At 36.8% G+C, this 22,843-nt stretch overlaps 1 protein-coding gene across 1 annotated transcript in view; it reads left to right on the top strand.

The window, feature by feature from the left end:
- Positions 1-22,843, top strand: part of LOC141405769 (uncharacterized) — a 546,509-nt gene that overhangs the window by 163,435 nt on the left and 360,231 nt on the right. The window lies entirely within an intron of this gene.

The following is a 22,843-nucleotide window of genomic DNA, read 5'->3' as shown; positions in this document are numbered from 1 at the left end:
CCGCAAGATGTTTATAACAGGACGCCATTAATTATTTCCATATAACATAAGGTCAGTTTTCGGACTTTTGCTCCGCTAGATTTGAATTTCGCCCACAGTGCAGCGTGATAGTAATCTTAATAATGTTTGATTTTATATCACCAATTGGATGTAGAATTCGGCAGATCGCATATAACAGGGAATTTGTACACCACAAAGTCAGGAAGAAATTTAGACGAGTAATGAATGTGGTCACCACAAAACGATCGGACTTATCTCTTCAAATCGGACTTACTTTTCTGAAAAAGTTCCAAACTGAGCAATTGAATCACGGCATTACCTGCATTTAATAATCGCTCATATTCAATAATCGCTCATACCGCGTTGAAATTCAGTTAATTATTATATTATAGCATTGAAAACGCTAAAAGTTGTCACAATTTTATCTCAACGAAAAAGGATCCCATCTTCCGAACCTTTCTGAAAACCATCGATTGTGAAACGAACATGCCCGTGATGATATAACTTTGCTTCAACATTTTTAATTTACACCTGGAAATGCATTATTTACTCAAAAAATGCATCTTAACCTTAATTTACATTAGGCACCTTCTCTAGAGGTAATTGTAAGTTTACAAGAGAGAGTCGAGGAAAACGGAAACACTTTACCTCTTAATACCCTTTCTCTCCGACACACTGACAATTCACACAAGTAAAATTGCTCAGTGTAAAGATTCTAAATCAACCTAAATTGTTCAAAGCAAAAAATTATTTGCACTTGGTCTCGGATACCCTGCAACGTGATAGCAATAACTGTATTATATGTCTGAACAAAGGTAATCAAGTTCAATACCTAACAGACTGCGAGACGAAGTTCGCCGGGTTCTCTAGTACATATATAATAACATTCATTGGATGTCGTTTTTTTGTTTTATGCTGCACAGCACCGTGACTAAAAAGCTTACAATTCCCTGCACACTGTTATTCTTCATGTTGTACGTTGTTTGGAAAGACAATGTCTCTTTAAGTAAAATTATAAACACGCACTTGCATTAAAAACAAGAAAAAAGAAGTAAGTAAAGGCTACAGACGGACGGGGCCGACAATGTGATACCCTACACCACCATCCCTGGAAATTATAAACTTATAGTAAGAAATAAATTTGAGAGTTCTGCCACCTTATCAAGCTTAAATAATAACATAATAATTGTTCTACAAACATCCCAGAGGAGCAAGGAAAACTTCTCTCATATCAATGAGTGCACCCGCATTCCTATTGGCTAAGACACGACTTGTAGAGGAGTTTTACATGGCTGAACGGATGTTGCTATTTCTAATAAATATCCCAAAATTGGAAAATTGACATTGCTAAGCCACTTCTCCTCAGAGCTCCGATATACTCGCGAGTAAAAATTTGGGGGGAGGTGGTAATTTTTTTTGGGTGCAAGTTTTTGGTAGGGGTTTGGCAAGTTTATTTGGGGGTGGGGTAAGTTTTTGTTTGTTGGTGGGAAAGGGGGGGATCAGGTTCCTTTTTGGAATACAAATATTCCCAGTTACGATGCAATTTGCCATATCTCTGACATTTGACACTCCTCCAATTTATTTAACACTAAAAATGCTATATAAAAACTGTCAAAGGGAGAATTTTGAATTTATTGAATATCTATAGTCCAAAAATAAGTTCTTAGTACTAATTCGAAAACGTATGAGTAACGTCATTTAAACTACCTTGTCATATTACGTATACGCACTTTTTTATAGATCGTTCAATTGAACTAGTTTGGCACAACTATACATTTTACAAATTTATTTTTCACATTTAAAGGTCTCGTTATCTAGCAGACACATAATTGCAATTTGCATCAGGGGAAAAGCCAGTATTTCTTTTTCCATGTGTAGGCTACTTTGGCGGTATATGCCATCCAGGAATAAAAATATGGACCAAAACTAAAATGTTTATATATTTATAAAATAATATCAGATCATCATCCAAAATTGTAGGTATCTACTTCTACCTCGTGCATAATTTTGTGACTTTTTATCTATAATTGGACCTCTAGCATATTTATAATTACACTACTAACAAATAACTGGATATATTAGGCTGTAACTCTGTTATCTGATCATGCACACCAACACAAATGACATCAATTGAAAGGTCAAGAGTTCCTTTTCCAAGTAAGTAAAGCTTACTTACCCGGAATGTGTCGTCCAGATATAAGGATATAGGCTTTATGTTAAAAATGTTTAGAATTTTCACACCAACGTTGTAGTCCATTTAACCCCCTAAATATTATCTGATCACCATCTAAAATTGCAAGCTTTCCTTTGTCATATACTCTTTCCTTATATAAAATTTCGAGGCGATCGGACTATTATTGCGACAAAATTGTGTAAAAAGGTGTCTATTCTGATCTGAACCCAACCTCCATGCAAAATTTCGTGACGATCGGTCCATAATTGCGGCCTGGAGTTCGATTACAATTTATAATGGACAGACGGACAGACGGACACACATCTCAAAATCGATTTATGTCGTCGAGATACGAAGATTGGTATATCACATTGGGGGTGCAGGACCGATATTTCGCTGTGTTACATGAAATTTTACCAAAGCATATTATAAGTTTGTTTGGCAAAATTTCATGTAACACAGCGAAATATCGGTCCTGCACCCCCAATGTGATATACCAATCTTCATATCTCGACGACATAAATCGATTTTTCCACATAGTGGTGCAGGGTATAACTACAAATCGTTTGGATTACGAACACACCATTCGCTTGGATTGAACATAGCTGCAGCGCGAGTGGCATTGTCAATAGCTACACGCAGCAAAATATATGTTAGAAATATGTTTGGATCCAAACATATATTTGTTTGGGACTGGTTGCAAACAAATATATGTTTGGATCCAAACATAATTGTTTTGTGTCCAAACAAATATATGTTTGCAACATTTTGTAGCATATCTCAATTGTATTTGTTTGGGTACCAACATATTTTTATGTTAGAACATATTTTTTATGGGTGGAGAGAGGATTTTTGTCAAAGAGAGTAACAACAGGGCTCTCGCGGATGCGAAATGCTATTTTATACCAAAGAGCTCTGTGTATGGTGTAATAGGAGACGCAGAAGCTTTGGTCGAACATGTGGGTTTCGTGCTTTGTTGTTGATAACCAACGTAGCAAGCGAAGGGGAAAAGAAAAAAATTAATTATGTTGTTCTTTTTTTCAGTTGTCTAAATAAAATCGTTGAGTAAAGACGGTAATGTGAGTGAATAAATCAGTGTTTTTTGTTTTCTTAGAGAAATGATGCTTTTTAGTAAATTAAATGCCCAATATATTTTATAATTGGACATTTTATAATTGAATCAAAAAGGTGAACGAAAATATTTTTTGGACAGGGAATAAATCGCATGTATATTGGTAATTACATCAATACATTTTTCATATACATACATATATAAATACATATATATGGATGTACCTATTTAACATTTATAATCATTTAATTCCAGATGTCGATTTTCTACTGATGATTTCAACTTTGAGGAAAATGTGTTTTATTTCACAACTAAGGAGAAGCGTTAATCGATGTTTCTATATATTTATTTTTTAAGTGTAACTTTTTATAAATGGGTGCCACCGTGGTGCAATGGCATGCACACCCGCCTTGCACGCTGAAGGTCGTGCGTTCGATTCCCCGGCCAAGCAACTTCAAACAATTTTCATCGGTGGCAAAATACCCCTCAGTAATGTTGGCGACATTTCCTGAGTATTTCAGCCATGTAAAACTTCTCTACAAATGGTGTCTTAAGACACGCCGTTCGGACTCGGCGATAAACTGTTGGGTCCATATCATTGAGCTAATATGAATCGGGGTGCACTCACTGATATGAGAGAAGTCTCCCTTGTCCCATCTGGGATGTTTGTGGAACAATTATATTATTATATAACTTTTTATAAATTATTTCATTCCCTTTTTCTTTTATTAAAGATTGTTATGTATTTCTTTGGAATTTTTTATGTACCTATGAGTCTGTTATTGCTTATTTTCATGCGTTTCAATAAACAGCCACCATTATTTATAAATGTGTGTATAGGTTACAGATATCCAGTGAGCGCCTATTGAGACAAGTGAGCATAATTTTCAATGTGTTTTACATTGAAATTTACGCTCCCTTGCTCTCAGTAAGCATGTGTTTGTCTTTTGTGGCTTTTGGGTTTGTATTTGTTTGTACCCAAACATATATTTTTTTTTTTGCTCAAAAAACATATATTTGTTTGCAGGACCCAAACATATGTTATATTTGGGACTGCTTGCAAACAAATATATGTTTGCTGCAAAAATATGTTTGGGACATATGTTAGAGAGGCATTTTTTCTGTGTGTAGTTGAATGTCAATGCCACCATGTGGACAACGACTGCTAAAAATTAACGGTTTTCTCAAAACAGCAGGAAAAACGATGTGAAAACCAAAAAAAAAAATAAGTTTGAGCTGCAAAATATTGTTAAATTTTTATTTCAACATATAATAGTTACTTGTGAAGACTAGTCTTAAATTCTAGGTGCTGCAACGCGCCCACTGACGCTAATAAAAGGAATGCCTTAGATAATTCAACAGATCGGTGGGGTCAGTTTCGGAGTGAATGTCTAAGTATCTATGATCTGGAAGTGATTGTGCGAATCTTTGACGCTCCTTAACACTCAATGACTCGTTCACCAATTACAACGTTAAAAATCATGAATTGAGTCTGTCTGAAGGATGATTGTGCACAATATTACGAAGCGCAAAATTTGGTTCAAATCGATTGATCCGTTGTTATCGTGCGCACCAGCCAGACAGACGGACGGACAGACAGACAGATTCTCAGTACGTTTGTATCTGTATCAGCTAGAAGAATTTTGTCTTTTATGCATCTCAAGTTTTCCACGCTCACATTTTTCATGGTTTTTTCTAACCTCAGTCTTTAGGCTAAAGAGGGTATATACAATACAAAAATGTGCCTCATCAAAATAACGAGTTTAGACCCTAAGTATGTTTGGACGAATTCTGTTTCATATAACTTGATAGAGCAAAGTCCGTCTGTCCGTTTGTATCTCAGGTTGGCTGGTGCGCACGAAAATTCTCGAACGAAGCAACCGGTCGTTCCAAAATTTTGCATTCGTAATATTTTGTCCAAACTTAGTTTAAGTTCGAAGATGGCCCATATTGGTACACTCCGGTACCTCCCCCACATAAGTCCAACAATTTTCGCTAAAATGGTGCGCATGATAACTGAATTGGTGCGGATGATAACTGAATTGCATATGGTAATGTTACTTCCAGGCATAGGTCGGATTCGAATATGTACTATATCGGTCCACTCCTTTAGGTACCTCCCACATAAAATTCGGAAAAAGAGAAATTTAGGACCTCTTCTCTGCGGTTCAATTTTTTTCCGGGGAAAGTCCATACTTTCTGAAATAATGGCTGAAAAGCTCCAAGAAACCTTGACGGCACCAACTAAAATGAAAAATTCGCAAGATAACTCTTGCAGGGAGTCTCTGACTTTTCAAAACTTTGCACATCGTATTATTTCATCTAGTCATGTATCAGGTTAGAATACTTTGCACATCGTATTATTTCATCTAGTCATGTATCAGGTTAGAATATGGAATATATCGGTCCCTTGTTTCGGGTATCTCCCACACAAAATTTGGAAAAAGTACAGATTAACAGATCGTCTTGGAACGAAATTTTTTCGGGGCAAGTCCATACTTCCTGGGATAATGGCCAACAATCTCCAAAAAAGCCTGCCGGCACCAACTAAACTGAGTAGTACGTAAGATAACCTTTGAAGTGAGAAACCGATTTTGTCCAAACGATGTATATCGTATTATTTCTTACAGCCTCGATTTATGACCGAATATTAACTATATCGGACCACTCTTTTGGGTACCTCGCACACAAAGTTTGTAAAGAATGCAGTTTAAGGACTCGTCTGGGATCGTTTTTAATTTTTGGCAACATGTTGTGTATGCGGCCGTAGTTAAGACGATACAATTTTTTTGTTTTGCGAACAAATCCATGCTTCCTGAGAAATTGGCCCAAAAACTCAAAGAGCCCCTATAGATAGCATAAGTACTGTGTTAACTTCTTTTCTTTATGCCCGCGGCGGAGGGTACATCTCTGTCGGCACAACTGACTGATACTTTCTTACTAATTTTTTTAAGACGCCCAACCCAAGTTTGTGTAGTTATAATGAGTGAATAACGGGACACGTGTTAACCCACTACCTTTAATGGGTCTTAAAGGCAGTACCGCAGATGAAAACAGTGGAACCCAGTGTCTACTTGAGATGGAAAAGGTATCTGGACTGTGCCATGTTAAAGCAGATCAAGATTGAAACTTGGTATCTTCCACCCAAATGTCACTACATCTGAGACCTTATATAGTATGTCCGTCTGTTGAAATCAAGATATAATTCGCTGGCATTTAGTATTCTTCAGGAATAGAAACCCTTGCAAACATGTATTTATATAAGTATTTTGAAAGATCAGTTGGTGTTTTTTTTTTTGGGGGTAAGAAAGCCTCCCTGTAGGAAACAGGTGATGTAGGTCGAGCGGAAAAAGAATGATTTTGTCACTAGGGCGGTTCGGAAACTTCTTAGCCTATCAATGAAAGAGAATAGTTAGTTTTTCAAAAATATTTTTATTTTTCAATATAATCTCCTGAAACTTCAATACACTTAGTCCAACGCCTTTCTAGCAATTCTATCCCTTGATTAAAATAGTTTTCCTCAAGGTCTTCAAAATAGTGGTTTACAACTGTAATTGCATCTTCATTTGAGGTAAAACGCTTGCCAGCAAGGATTTTTTTAGATTTGGGAACAAGTAAAAGTCACTGGGAGCTAAATCAGGAGAATAAGGTGGGTGGTCAAGCAACTCGTACTTTAATTAGTTGATTTTAGCCATTGTTAAAACACTGTTGTGCGCTGCTGCGTTGTCTTGATGAAAAATTATTTTTTTGTGTTGTAAGCCAGGACATTTTTTCTCGAATTTGTACATTTAATTGATCCAAAAGGTTGCAATAGTACTCTGAATTTATTGTTTTACCCTTTTGCAGATAGTCAATCAATAAAATACCTTTGAAGTCCCAAAAAACCGTTGCCATAACCTTACCAGCCGATTGAATTGTTTTTGCCTTCTTTGGGGCACTTCCTCCAGCTTCAGTCCATTGTTTGGATTGTTCTTTTGTCTCTGGAGTATAGTGGTGGATCCATGTCTCATCAACAGTTATGAAACGACGCTTAAAATCCATTTTATTTCGCTTAAAACGATCCAAACAAGCTTGAGAAATGTTCATTCTTATGCGCTTTTGATCGACTGTTAACAAATGCGGCACCCATCCTGCAGATAGCTTTTTCATCTGTAGTTCTTCATGCAAAATTAAATGGACTCGATCATTTGAGATGGCCATGATATTAGCAATTTCACGCACTTTTATTCGTCGATCATTTAATACCATATCATGCACTTTGGCTACAATTTCTGTTGTTGTTGCTGTTTTTGGACGTCCACTACGTGGTTCTAATTTTTCAATTGTAAAAAAATGCAGATGCGTCTTTTTTGAACACCTGTTTCTATATGAAGGAGTTGCCAGATCGAAACAAAATTTAACATGAGTTCATAACAGAGATGGAAGTTTCCAAAACACTTGCCTTTTTTCTGTTTATACCGCGCTTTTTGTGCTAGGCTAAGAAGTTTCCGAACTGCCGTAGATCAACGCACAAGAAATCAAATAAATCGTGCTGCGATAGATGTAAAATACTCATTAATCGTATCACTACTTCGTTGCAGCGAAGGTTCTTACCCTTAATTGTATGCGAAGAAGAATGAATGAAAGTTGAGAGATAAAGTATAGGTATGAGTTGGTACATCAAATTTATGTATGTATGTAATTAAAGTGATATAAATAGAGACTACTGTCATGTTCTAAGAAGGTAATAAACTCAAGTAATTGTACTTAACATTTCTCAAAGAAATGTTTGCTCAGACTTCAATCCAATGCTTATATAACATATGCAAACACTTATGCTGCACTTGTTTCATGGTTTCCTGAGTCCACTATCTCTCCATGCAACCTGATTGCATATTTAATCGCATTGTTTGCTTACATTTTCGAAATTTGCAGCAATTTGTATTGTTACAAAATCATTTGAATTTCACATTTCTTTTTGCCACAAAATGAGGTTTACAGTTATTTGGAAAAATGAAAGAACTACTACTGTTTGACTTGTCAGAAAGCAACACTTTTTGGTTGCTTTGTTGTTTGTTGGCAATGCACCAGAGATTCTTTAAATCATAGACACCTAAAAATGAGGTGAAGATGTAAACATGCCGTTTTTTACAACAACGAGACTGGCACATCTGTGCACGAAGCTGGTAGTAGCTTGGTAGCCAGATAAATCGCCTCAATCAAGACAAAAATATGTTTGTTCAAAGCACTGACTGCACTGAAAGTGCAACATAATACCACCGGACATTACCGGTGAATAAAAATAAAATACTGTGTCTACGCATTGATATTTTATTATAGCACTAAGTAGGATTCGAAAGAATGGCTGTATCATTTACAATCTATATATGTCAGACTGGATAATACTAAAGAATTATATATGTACATATGTATAAATGTATACATATGTATATTTGTAAATTGACAAAATCGTGTGATTTATTGACAAAATATGGATAACTTTTTCGGAAATTACTCTGGCTATGAAATGTTTTCCATGAGACTATCGCACTTTACAAGACACTGACACTACTTGTACTTGTATACGTTCAGAACATGGGTACTCCAGAAAGCAAATATGTTTGGGGGAACATTTTTCGAATAGTATATAGGCCAATTTGGCTTAACGAAAAATATCGGTGTCACAGAAACCATGAGCTGTACTAGCAATATGCTGACATCGGAACAGTTAAATTTAATTGAGTAGCAAAAAAGGATATAACGTCCTTAGCTTCAAGGATGTGTTAACTTGCAAAACTCCTACTATCCAATTATTTTAACAAGTTTATAGGAAGGTGTAACAACTGCCGCCACCATCGGCAAACCATCGTTTCTCTTGGGACGGACCATCTCCCCATAATTTTCTCCATCAGCAGACCGCCTGATTTCATCACCTCTGAACGCCGCACTGTCATCAATCAAGGAAAAGCTAATTGGTCTATTTTCAGAGACTTACCTAAACCTTCAGATGTTCGGGTGTTCCGCAGGGGTGCGCAAATTATTTTAAATTATAGTTTGTCGAGCACCCCGTTAGTGACAGGGCGTTGGGAAGAGTACAACATCGCATTAGATCTCTTCCTGTCGAGGAGGAATGTCATCAGGAATGTTATATAATCCAAAGCGTTGGACACTGATGTCACACATCTCCATGGTAACGCTGAAACTGCTGGATGAGCCAGGAGTCACTAGCCACCGCATCGTTCCAGAAGTCTGGAAAATTGGAAGACTGGTCCCGCTACTGAAGCCAAGCAAGGATGTCAGAAATAGTTATCCAGTTGCCGATTATCTGCATGGGTCCCGTAAGTAGCATAACACGACAACCGTGCTACACGCTATCTCCACACATGTTAGTCGAGAATCAACCAGAGCAAGTCGTGCGATAAAACTTGATTATGGCGCTCGACTTATCAAAAGCGTTTGATACTGTCAAGCACTCCACGCTGAGCAGTCAACACTCCAGCTTAGTTTGAAACGTTGGATAATCAAGTATACGAGTATCAATTACATATATGAGTATTTGTAAATGAAACAGATAGTTCCCCAAGGTGGGGTTATATCTCCGGAACTGTTTAATCTCTACCTCTCCTGTATCCAGACGGCATTGAGATCGTAACTTATCAGTATAATTGTTCGATCTTGGCTTAAGGTATCTTCCTTAATGACATTTGTGAAATGCTGAACTCCTATTTTACTAATCTTAGCACCTTTTTCCACGCGAGGAATATGCAAATATCTACGGCAACTCTATTCACCAAATGGACTACAGAGGGGAGCACTGAGTTGAGGGCTGAATGATAACTATCTGGCCTAACAATGAAAACTCGAATATTTACCATCAAAAATGGTTTTATTGTTTTCTTAAGTCGTCTACAGCATGATTTATACACTTTTTCATGCGGTCAAACATATAGGTGTAGCACTTTTTCCACTCCGATTGAGACACCTCGAAAACATGGTTTCAGGCGACAAAAGTCGATGACCTCGCCTTTTTTTATTGATGTGCTGGAATCAAATGAATTCATTGGATCCCCAGTCAGGGTTGTACAGCGGATGACCTATCAATTCCACGATTGTCCAGTGAAACAGGCGCTGGTTTGAATCGATGTGTGAGAGTCCACATTGTCATGATGCAGAATTATTCGTCTTTTCTTGTTCGTTTTTCGATTTTCTCAGGAGACTTCTGGCAAACAAATTGTAGTGTACCACTCAGAATTAACCGCCCTTTGCTCCTCAAGCTATATAGTAGCCACATGGTTAGTTAAGCCGAAGAAAGAGGCGACCTTTGGCATCGAAATGCTAATTACATAAATAACTTTCGTTGGATTTTGCTCGCTTTCGAAGACCCAAACGGCCGATTCCTGCTTTGTTTTGGGCTCCCAAGCATATATCCTAAATTCGTCGTCTGTGACGAACTTATAAACGTCGTTTGAAGCACCGCGATCGATTTTACACACAGTTTTTTTATAAAGCAATCCACAAGAGTCTTTTTTGAGCGATTGTCCAATTTTGCTGGATCTAACGAGAAAAATCCATTTCTGCGGCCAGGTGTTTATGCAATATCAAATTTTAGTTGGTGGAGGAAATGCCCAAGGATGTCTCTATCCCACGGTATATAACTCGCATTATCCGTTCACGCACGGCATATTTCTTTTCTGGCACAACGGCCGATTATGGGCGACCCTGACGACCTTCGATTTTTGGCGAGGGCCGGCCACGATTAAATTCATTAAACCAGTTTTTCATAGTGCTAAAGGATGGTCCTTTATCGACACACAAAGATTTAATTTTATCGATGCACTCTTGCCGTGATTTTCCGCGTCGAATGTTGTGAAAAATTATCGGACGAAAATGTTCACAAGTAAGTTCCATTTTTTTCAAAGTGGTTTTTTAAAGTCACTGTAAACAACACATCACGTGGTCGTACGACAGACTGTCCTGAGTACGTCTAGGCTAAATACTGTCAAACTTTCCAAAGAAATTTTTCAATGACGCCTGGCAACACGCGGTGTTGCCTAGGCCAGATAATTTTCGTGCATCCCTCGTAGCCTTTATATTAAATATGTGATATCTTCTTAGGCCCCAGGTCAGTTTTACCGATTTTGAAAAAAATCTAAACCACCAAACCTATTTATACCAAAAGAACTGATACCGTGTGTTTTTATTTGTATCTTTTTATTTTCCTCCACAGCTCTAATTGAACAGGCCCCATATATATCTTTTCCCGATTTTGCAATAAATCAGTAAATTTTAATTGAATGGAGCTCAAATTTAATGTGATATAGTTTTTAAGGACCCTGTTCAGTTTTACCGATTTCAGCAAAAATCGGTGCAGATTTGGATGTATTCCCTATGATAATGGTCCTTTTGTTTTAATATTCCCTCTTTTATAACCTGCCTGGAGTTGACACATAGTTGGTTTGAATTTGAAATAAATTTAACTAAAACTTAAATCATGTTTACACTAACGGTTTTCTATATCGATTTATTTGACGCGAAATGTCTGAAAACATGTGTCAACCAAATCAAGATAGATTCGCAAAAAGGAAGTCTATTGGTCAAAAGTTCTAACATACTCTATGTCTAAAATTAGAACGTTTGTAGGTTGAAATTCTACCAGAGGCATCTTCTTTTGCAGTGCATAATTTTGGAAGAACCACATTCTTGCTGAACTCTTGTAACAACACATTTATTATTTCCGGTATTTTCATCTAATTTTAAAACATCAAAACAAAGAACAACTGATGTGATGTAGACAAACCTGTTGCAAATTAATACCAAGTGCAATCGATACCGAATGACGCAAAAAAATAGCAACAGATTGAATTTTTGTAATAAATATTTAAAATATCTTTATTTCTTGCCTCTTTGCCAATTGCCATCCACCTGCTTTTGTTCTTGCAACTAAAGTTGTATTGGTTGCTTTTTTGCTACAATCATTTTAGGTTAACAATTTTGAGAATTACACGGATATCATTACATTTATGGTGAATGTTTGGACAAGAACTGAAGCTGAAAACGCAACACTCGAAGAACAACTTTATGGTCATAAACTTTGGCACACGCATCGAAACAACTCAAACAACCGGCTACTGAACAACAAAGATGTTCAATCATATAACACGGTAATTCACAACTTTTATGCTTACAAAATCATTGCCTTATTAAGAAGTTTGGTGTTCAAATTCACCTATCGCGTTATATCAGTGCAATAGGTGGGTACACGATTGGTGTTTAACTTCTGTAGACAGAAGCAAACACAAAAAGGTATGTTAACTTTTTAACTGAGTTGAAAGTGGCGTTTGGAGAATTGTTAATACGACTGTACGGTATTTTGTTGCAACATGCAGACCAGCTGCCGACCAACATGCAACTGCTGCAACATCACCATCAGAGTGCTGAAACTAATGTTTGTGTTGTACGAAAAGTTTGTTCAATGTTTTGAATTGTGTGTTATATTGGTTGTGTACGATTTTGTTGTTTTTTTTTCTAATTCACTCATTTGCTGAAGCAGATACTCATTCCAAAAGCACAGAAAATACCGATCCACATGTAAGTGTTCTTTATTACACCTGTTTTTAGAACCGAGACTATTCTTTGGACGCTATATAATTTGGGAACAGTATTGGGATCAATCATGGTGCTGTGGTAAGCACGTCCGCCTGGCGCTCACAAGGTCTGACCAGAACATCAAAATTTTCGGCGGTGGTAAATTCCCTCATGTAATGTGGGTTTACATTTTCTGAGTATTTCAGCCATAAAAATTCTCTACAAATAGTGTCGCAAGACACGTAGTTCGGACTCGACGATAGAGAGTAGGTCCCAAATCATTGAGCCAATATACATACACATATGACAAAAATAATGAGTACATCATAGTTTATGTGGGATAATGTGCTTCACCATCAGTTTTTGTTTTTCATGTAAACTGAAATTTCGAAACTCCTATTTATAATCATTGATGCAACAAGCAAAAATGAAAATATTTAGTAATACAGTCGGACCTCGATTATCCGTGATGGTCAGGACCGGAGGCATTACGGATAATCGATTTTCCCGGATAATGGAGGCAATGCGTTTACGCAGTTTTTGAACATATTCTTTAAGTAAAAATGACATAATATTGTACAATAATATGAAAATCTGCAATTTTTATTGAATTCTTTACGGTAATCCACCATATTTTAGAAGGATACATTATATAATCATCATCAGATTCATCTGAATGGACTTTGTCCCATGGTTTTTGTGATACCAAAAATACAAAAATTGTGTAATACGGGAGAATTTCCAGTTTTCGTTTGTTTACCTTCTGTTTGCTTAATCAGATTAATTGGAAAGTGTGTTTTTACTCCCGGGCAATGAAGTTTATAACGAAAAATAGAAGAAATGGAAAAAATTCCAACTTTTCTTTTTTATCACGGATAATGGAGGATCCCGGATAATCGATTCACGGATAATCGAGGTTCAACTGTATTTTGTTTCTGTGTCACTTTGGTTTTAATGTCCTGAATTTGGTTGGCCAAAAAATAAGAACATTTTAGATTTTTATACCCTATACCACAATGTGGAAAAGGGTATAATAAGTTTGTTTTCCCAAAAATTCATGTAACGCCGCGAAATATTCGTCGTAGACCCCTCATGTGGTATACCAAACTTCATATCTCGACGAGATAAAGCGATTTAGCGATGTGTGTCCGTCCGTCCGTCCGTCTGTCCGTCTGTCCGTCCATTAAAAATTGTAATCAAGCTAGAGGCCGCAATTATGGACCGATTGTCACGAAATTTAGTATGGAGGTCGGGTTTGGACCAGAATAGAACTGATTAGTTTTTGGCGATGATCGTGAAATGTTAAAGGGATGAAATGGACCAAAAACAAAATTTTTGCTCGATTTTGTAGCCGCTCTGTAGGTCGCAATAATAGTCCGATCGGCGCGAAATTTTAAACGTAGTTTTGGTTTGAGATGAAGAAGTAGCGTGCAAGTCAACGGTATGATCGGATAATATTTAGCGGGTTAAATTGATCAAAACTTTTGTGTGAAAATTGGTAAAATTTCTAATGCACATCTTATAACTTTATCCCAAGAAGACGCGTTTAGTGGTATAGGGTATCACATGGTCGGCCCCGTCCGACTATAGTCTGTTCTTACTTGTTTAATTATACCCTCAGCATTTAGGGTATATCACCAATATTTTTGAAAATTTAACATAGCTGAAGCCAAGGTTTACCCTTTTAGAACACGCGACTTGTGATTGTATATTATACAAATTAAATGTTTATGGATAAAATGAAATGTTTTTGGACGTGGCAAAAAATATTGGCCTCAAAAGTTAATTTGCGTGGAAGCTGTGGCTATATTTATGTTAGAAAATGGGTAAAAATGGGTTGAAGCCAACGTGTCTTTTTTGTTTTCTCTCGATTTGTGAGTAAACCACACTTCTCACGATTTTCCTGTCAAACTAAAGGTAGAAGCCAACTAAATAAGGATAATCTCACTAATGTATAACTTTTCAAAATTTCATCAGCGTCTACCAATAAATGACGCTGACATTTTGAAGCCAAATTTACAGTGTTTTTTGACATTTACTTCTAGTCGCGTTTCGCAAACAGATTTTTCAAAAAGGCTTTAATAGGATTATAGTACTTGCGATTCTGAGCTTTTTGATACGTATATCGTGAATGTAGCCTCCACAGCTTCACAGAAATATGTATCGAAATGACGAAATTTTGTGTGAATATTTTTCTAAAAATCATATTATTCGGGCCTAATTTTTACAATTGTCATTCGATTTCCTCGTACTTGATTGCACATTTTAGTTTTTTACGTTCCGGATCTAATAAATTATTCTCCGTGAAAATCCATCCACTAAAACGCTAGTTACAAGAAAATCCAAAGTAGAAAAATCACCTAAAATTGTTTTTGGAAATATCGCGTATTTTATCGCGTTTTCTGCGGTTCGTTCTACTGCAATGAAACAACTAATACAGCATCTTTGTTTTAGCGGAAACAGAGATTTGAAAACTTCACTGATAAGGGAGCTACATTCATTTTATCCCAAAAAATAGTGTGTGATGCTACATCCACTGTTCTTCGTTGACCGCCTTGAAATAGATATATATCGATGTAGATTTTTATGGTGGACACTGAAATCGGATGCGGACAAAAAGCATACGCACTCCGCGCAAGTTTGCGACGTTATATCGGTTTTTAGGCACTAAGATGCAGCCGATGCTACATCTTAGCCACCAAATTAAATTTCGAAAACTATATTCAAATTAAAAGATACGGTATTACTGTACATGAAAATCACATGCGGACAAACTGATTTTGATAATTACGCGATTTACACTTATTTAAAAATGCATATAAATAAAAATGGGTTATTTGACCTCTATTTCCATTTCAGAAGCTTTGACGTATATCCCCATCAACCCAATTAGCTTCCCTAATGGGAAAGCTTTAATATGAATGTCAATAAAGCAAAATCCGTCTATTTTGTTGGGAGATTTAAGCAAAATGAAGGAAGTATTCCTATAAATTTTTACAATATTTTCTACTACATAATGCATGTGAAAAATATTTTTTTAAACAAAAAATTATTTTTTGACCGAAATATGTGCTTATTTTGGCTGTAACATCCAAACTATAACACCAATCTGTATGATTGTAGTCTCATTTGATTTGCCGTGAAGTTTGGATCCACAACAATTTTTTTTGTAATTTTATGACCACTAAATGGGCCTTAATTTTGAAAAAAGTAGACTTATATTCAATAATTTATCAATTTTTTGTACATTCCGCGAATTCTGTGTAACATTTTGCAGGTATTATGCAATCTACTCGCTGAAGTAACTTCGAGAGAACTTTTTTGTAACAATTGTGCTCATTAAAATAATTAGCGTTTTTATAATATTTTCTTTCTTAAAAAGCGAAATAAAAGCGCCATAACTTTTGTCCGCAACAACCAAAAATTGGCTCGCGACCAGATTCGTACTGAGAATTTTTTTCTTAACCTACATATCAAAAATCTTTGATGTAGCGCGAAAAAATTTTATCCTTTTTTTCTGAAATGGAATATGAAATATTTGACAATATTCGTGATATACACTTTCATACGGGCAAAATGTGCTTCATCGAAATAATGGTTTTAGACCCCAGGTATGGGTGGACCAAATCCGTTTCAGAAAATTTGAAGTTGATTTAGCCATATCCGTCCGTCTGTCTGTCTGACTGGAGGACACGATAACTCTCGAACGGATCAACCGATTCGGTCGAAAATTTGACTTTAGTAATATTTTTTCCAAACTTAGTTTAAGTTCTAAGATGGGTTATATCGGTTCACTCCTTCCGACACCGTACCCAAAAAAGTTGAAAAAGGTTCGGAAAATTTGTGCGCACGATAACTCTTGAAGTTAGTAACCGATTTGACTATACTTTGCACATCGTGACATTTCTACCAGACATAGATGACGTTCCAATATGGACTCAATTGGTCCACTCCTTCGGGTACCTCGCACACAAAATTTGGGAGATGTTCAGCATAGGACCTGCTCTCGAATCACTTTGAATTTTGTTATAACATCTTGTATTCACTGCCCCCCCATACGCCGATACAAGTTTCATCAGGGGCAAGTCCATACTTTCTGAGAAAATGGCTTGAAAGTTTCAAAAAACCCCTATGACACCGTGTGTAGTGGTTGGAGCGCAAGATAACTCTCGAACTGATCAACCGATTTGATCTAAAATTTGGCCTTCGCAATATTTTGTCCAAACTTACTTTAAGTTCGAAGATAAGCCATATCGGTCCACTCCGTCAGGTACCTCCTCCACAAAAGTTCAAAAATGTTCGGAAAAATTGTGCGCACGATAACTTTTGAATGGAGTGACCGATCTTAATATATCTACCAGGCATAGATCAGGTTCGAATATGGGCTATATTTGTCTACTCTGTCGGTAAGAGACCCATTAAATTCAACTATTATAACAAATGTTATATTCCTCCGAATGGCTGGGAGCAGACTAAGGACTTCCTAAATACCAGAATATTTAAGAAAAAGTTCCACTGCTTTGGAAAAAAATTTAGATGAGGTCATCCTTCATTAAAAATAATATCGGTTGGTCGGACATGTAAAAAAAGGAAATATCTTTTAAAGCAATGAAATGAAATTAAATTTTTTCGGGAACGATTACGACAGTAGTGTAAGTCTCTGGGAAAGGAATTTCGTATAATTTGAACATAAAAGCAGTTAAACACGAAGATGGCAACTTACTGGTGTGAGGCTGATTTTCCTGGTATGGTCTTCATCCAAGATATAACATTACATATCATTTCAAAATAAAGATCAACTTTGGGATTTGTGTAAAAAATGTGGTTTTAAAACATGTGGCTTTTAAACATTACAGTAAAATTGTGGGCAATATGGCAAGAAGAATACAAAAATACATTTAAAATAATGTCAGAGGCACCGAATACTAATAATGTTCATTCGGTTCTGGTTCTTCTGTGTCCAGATTCTGGTATGGCTGCGTTCATAAAACATCGGGTGTAAGTTTGTTTTTTCTGCTTAATCTGTCTCTGGATCTATCTTCAGTTATAGGAATTTGGCTGATTTGATGGGTTGTAACCTCATAGTTACTGAAGTTAGTTGAGTAGTTTTAGTAGGACAGTTGAGAAAGTGCAGTGTATCGTTCCTGCGCCGCATGCTGGGTAGATTTTTTGCACGGTGTCATCGATCCTTACCCTATAGGAATGTAGACGGCTGTACCATCCCGATCATATTTGAGGCAAAACTACTCTGGTTTGTCGTGGCAGTTGACGATCCTCTGCTGCGATAGATGGGGATGTTATCGGAGGGCCGCATTCAAACGATAGTTGTTTATGGCATCTGTCTTGATAGACTTGTTCATTAGGCAGGGGCGATTTGAAAACCTTAATGAGCCCTTCGCGTTTCTGATTCCTGGGATTGAACTGAGCAAAAAAAGTCCACTGGACCATATATCTATCGTGAAAATCGAGCCTCCCGATTTTGACTTTAAGTTTTTTATTGACGTTTTTTGTATATTTTGGCATATAACAGCCAAACCATTGAGATTTTCGATCCAACACAAATACAAAATTGTAGCCAAGACAGTAATTAAGAACTTTCTAATACATCGCGAAAGCATTTTTTTATGAGAAATTCAGTTAAAGTTTTTTTGAGGGGGTTTTCAGACTTAAACCACTATAACTTAGCCATTTGTTAATCGATTTAAACAAATAATAACTTGTTCTAAAGATATTATTCACCCCTTTAAAAGGAAGAAGGATCACTAGAAATCCGTTGTGAAAAAAAGAAGATATGTCCGTTTAAATTTGAAAATTTAAGAAACCCACATTTTCACTACTTTTACCGTTATAAAAAAAAAATAAAACGAAGTGACCCCAACGAACTAAAAGCATTGTTGTTGTCCATGGGATCCCAACACGATATAATTTTGCATCAAAACACTTGAATATTTTTCTGGTCTACTTTTGTAGCACAGTGTCATTTATCGAAATTTTTCGAAAAGTTTGCACCTTCTTAAGGCCAAAACTGCCTGAAGGAGCATTCCAATGCTTTCGCGATGTATTAGAGAGTTCTTAATTACTGTCTTGGCTACAATTTCTGTATTTTGTTGGATCGAAAATCTCAATGGTTTGGCTGTTATATGCCAAAATATACAAAAAACGTCAATAAAAAACTTAAAGTCAAAATCGGGAGGCTCGATTTTCACGGTAGATATATGGTCCAGTGGACTTTTTTGCTCAGTTCAATCCCAGGAATCAGAAACGTTAAGGTTTTTTTCCTTCCACACAAATCGCCCCACCCTATTGTTCATCTATGAGTTCTCTTTTGAAACGTTGGACCTCTCTGTCTAGATCATGAAGATCCCTCCTCACATGTCTGGGTGGTCGGGATGGGGGGGTCTTATCCACCATATGCAGATTATGATGGCTCTCATGGTAGCACACGAGTAAGTACTGTACTGAAAGAATCTTTCACTAATGTGGATAATCCACTGAAGACATGAGGGGCACTCCGTTGCAGTTTTCAGGGCGAGATTCTGAACGGTTTGAATATTGTTCTGTCGCGTTGGAATTATAACACGCTGCATAGCTTACCACAGACCGAACCATTGCGTTATAAGTGCTGTCGGCTAGGGACTTGAGAACGTTGTTTCTACATCTCACATTTTCGCAGATAGCTGTGGAATGCGCAGACGACGTGAGCATTATTACAAATGTATTCCTAGAATCTGTTGGCAGTTGGTGGTCGGAATTCTGCAATTATCTACTATGACATTAAACTCCGCGCTCACCTCTTACCACAGACCGATATATCGTGTTACATGTGTTCAAGTGCGGCCGGCAAAAGATTGCTGTGGCATGCGCGGACGACGTGAACATGCTGCAGAGTGTGACCCCTAGAATCTTGTGGTAGCTGGTGGTCGGAATTCTCGACCATGACTGCAGCCCATGTGGTGAACAGAGTGGCTGTAGATTTATTGGCGGATATTTTCATTTTCCTCTCGTGGAAAAAGTTCATCCTAAAAAAGTTCAGTCAAACAGGAGTACAGCCTATCACAAATGACATCAGGGAAGGTACCTGACTCCATGATCGTACAATCATCTTGACAATATCAAAGGCGTTTGATTAGTCGAGCGCCACCATAACTGTTCTATTGTACGACTTGCTCTGCTTCAGTCCTCGACCAGTATGGCTGGAGATGGCGTGCAGCGCTGTCCTGCTGCTAACGGAACTCATGCTGATGATCGGTAACTGGATAGCTATTCCTGACGCTGGATGGACTAAATCCTCAAGATTCTTTGTTACGAGCGGCAAAAGCCAAATCGGTCTGTATGTTGACATCCTTACATTGTTTCAGTAGCGGGACCATCCTGCCCAATTTCCACACTTCGGGAACGTGTGGGTGGCGAGAATACAAAATTACGGCAACCTCTGTTCGAAAATTTGACAAAACACCTCAAAATACATAAAATTGGGGAAATACCGGTCGGTGGAAGTGGAAGATTTGAAAGTTTTATACCACAAGCGAAGACTATATACCAATTTTCAGGTGGAAAACTTTATACCGCCAACGAAGACTAAGTATTAATTTTCCGCCATTTCTGGCGGATATTGATGCTAAATCCTTCAAAATAACGAACATCGGGTGGTACCTTTATATGGGGGCTATACCAAAACTATAGCCCATTTTCTACACCAAACATCATCCAATAGAATCTTCTATACCAATTTATAAAGCTCTATATATGGACGGACATGGCTATTTCGAAATATAATTTTATGCTGATCAGGAATATATACTTTATAGAGTCTCCAACGAATATTTCGATGTGTGACAAACGAAATGAAAATTTAATTATACCCCCCCACCCCCATATTATGGTGGAGGTTATAATAATAGTAGACTTTTACTGTAGATGGAGTGCAATTTAGAAATTTTGAGTTAAATTAAATTCTTTCCTTCCTAATACCACGTTTCCTATAGTAACATTCACCTTCCTTCGAATACAAATGTCATAAATTAAGCATAATATGAAGTGTATTAAACTATCTTTCAAATTGATTAAAAGCTAAAAATATGGTAATAATTTTACTTTGTCCACCATCATTATTTCCTCCAATATGAGCTGATGATGGCACTAACTTTGATGGAGATTTTATTGACCTGGCTTATGAGTCTTGTTTAAACTTCCGTCATTTAATGTTTCTGTGGTTCTTTCTTGTCTATTGGATATATGAGTTTATGTTCGGACAACGTTGTCTGCCTCTCCAATATTCTACAATTTGTTGGAAGATTTGAAAATGGGTCACAACAATTGCAAGTAATTGTGTGATTAGCTAAACTCACATGGTTGCTTAAATGAATCGAATGACTTTAATTTATTTTTCTTTAAGAATTTATGCATTTCCATAGGATTTAACACTGATGATGATCATCGTCGTTCATTTTTTACAATTTTTCACGTAGGAATTTATAACTGATTTTCGATTGCTTCTCTCGTTTAAAGTTGGAACGGAAATATAAGTATGAGATAAGAAAAAAGTTTTATAATATTTATAATAAATACTTATGGTTTCTTAGTTTAATAAACTATGTGAGATAATCTCGGCTACGTGCTGATATTTGATCCATTTGAAGAAAAAGATAACCATAAACGACGACAACAATATCCCAGCAATGCAATAATAGTAACACAACTCAAGTAGTGACTTTTGTAGGCCATCCTAAACCACTTTTTTAAGTTCAACAAATTACATATTTGTGTAAAACATTATCCCATTTTCAAAACGACGACCAACACATTTTCCATTTCATCACCACAAGAACGCCCCCACATAATGGTCATCATCAAAACAAATTGTGGGCAATATACAACGCCAAGGTGAATGCTTAAGGAAGTTATACATTTTTGTAAGGCAAAGGTCAATAGCAACACACCACAGGGAAAGTAGTGAGAAGTTTGAAGATATTGAGACAAAACGAAACATGACATAAAAACATATCAACGCAAACAAAATCAACAATAAATCAATGTAAACGCCAATAACACACTAAATAAAAATGGAAACATTCTGTGGAGTAAAGAAATTCCGTAGACGAGTACGTAGTACTACACGAGTACTTTCTAGAATTAACGTCTGTCCGGCCACAATCATCGTCAACAACATCGTCAACAACATCGACATCAACCTCTTAATCCACATTGCAACCCGTACAACAATTTAAGCATCGACTGAATGGGTCAGCTTTTCTGTTGGTTGCCTGCCACTTGGATGGAGTTCACTGCGGTTTGTTTGAATCCAGTGCTGGCAGAGTCCAACGAACTAACCGCAAACAATGAACAAAAAAGTCATACAAAAATATTTGGCACACTCATCAATCTTTTTTGTCTGCATTCTTGTTTGTTACTTTATTTCCTATGATTTCACAGATTTTGTTTTGTAGTCACACATGAGAATGGGAGTTTCGGTGTTTTTTTTTATTAAGTTGTTTAGGCGAATAATCAAGCAATGTTTAAAGAGAACTTTATAACTGGGTTTTATTCTTTTTTACTTTAAATAAGTGGAGGTTTTGAAGAATTAAACTGAGATAAAAACCTGCAAGGCAATAATGTAGGTAAGGTTGGCATGATGCTCTTGGATCTATTGTGTAGCTAAGAGAGATATATCTAAATCTGACAAACTTGAGGTAGATTTGAGATACGTAGGTCTTATTGGGTAAAATTAACATACTGTTACGGAATTAGTTTTTAACATAATCCCGTATAGACGGCTTTACTCTACTCAGGTTACTCTTTAGACTACACTGACGATTTTAAGTCGCGTTCCAAATTACAACTCAAACGCCCACCAGCTACGCCCCCCGAATTTATAATCGCTTGCGTCTGCATAGACTGTTTCAGCATCCTTCATCTGGGAGGTTGTCCAATGTTCAAACGAGATTCAAATGTACGTACACACATACAATAATGGAGCGGAGCTAATAAATATGAGGAAGTAGGAGGGGTTATAATAGATGACGTCACAATGTAGA

Source organism: Musca autumnalis, unplaced genomic scaffold, assembly GCF_047663935.1.
Source record: "Musca autumnalis isolate F117 unplaced genomic scaffold, ASM4766393v1 scaffold_5, whole genome shotgun sequence".
Lineage (NCBI taxonomy): Eukaryota > Metazoa > Arthropoda > Insecta > Diptera > Muscidae > Musca > Musca autumnalis.
This window is presented reverse-complemented; position numbering and strand designations above follow the sequence as displayed.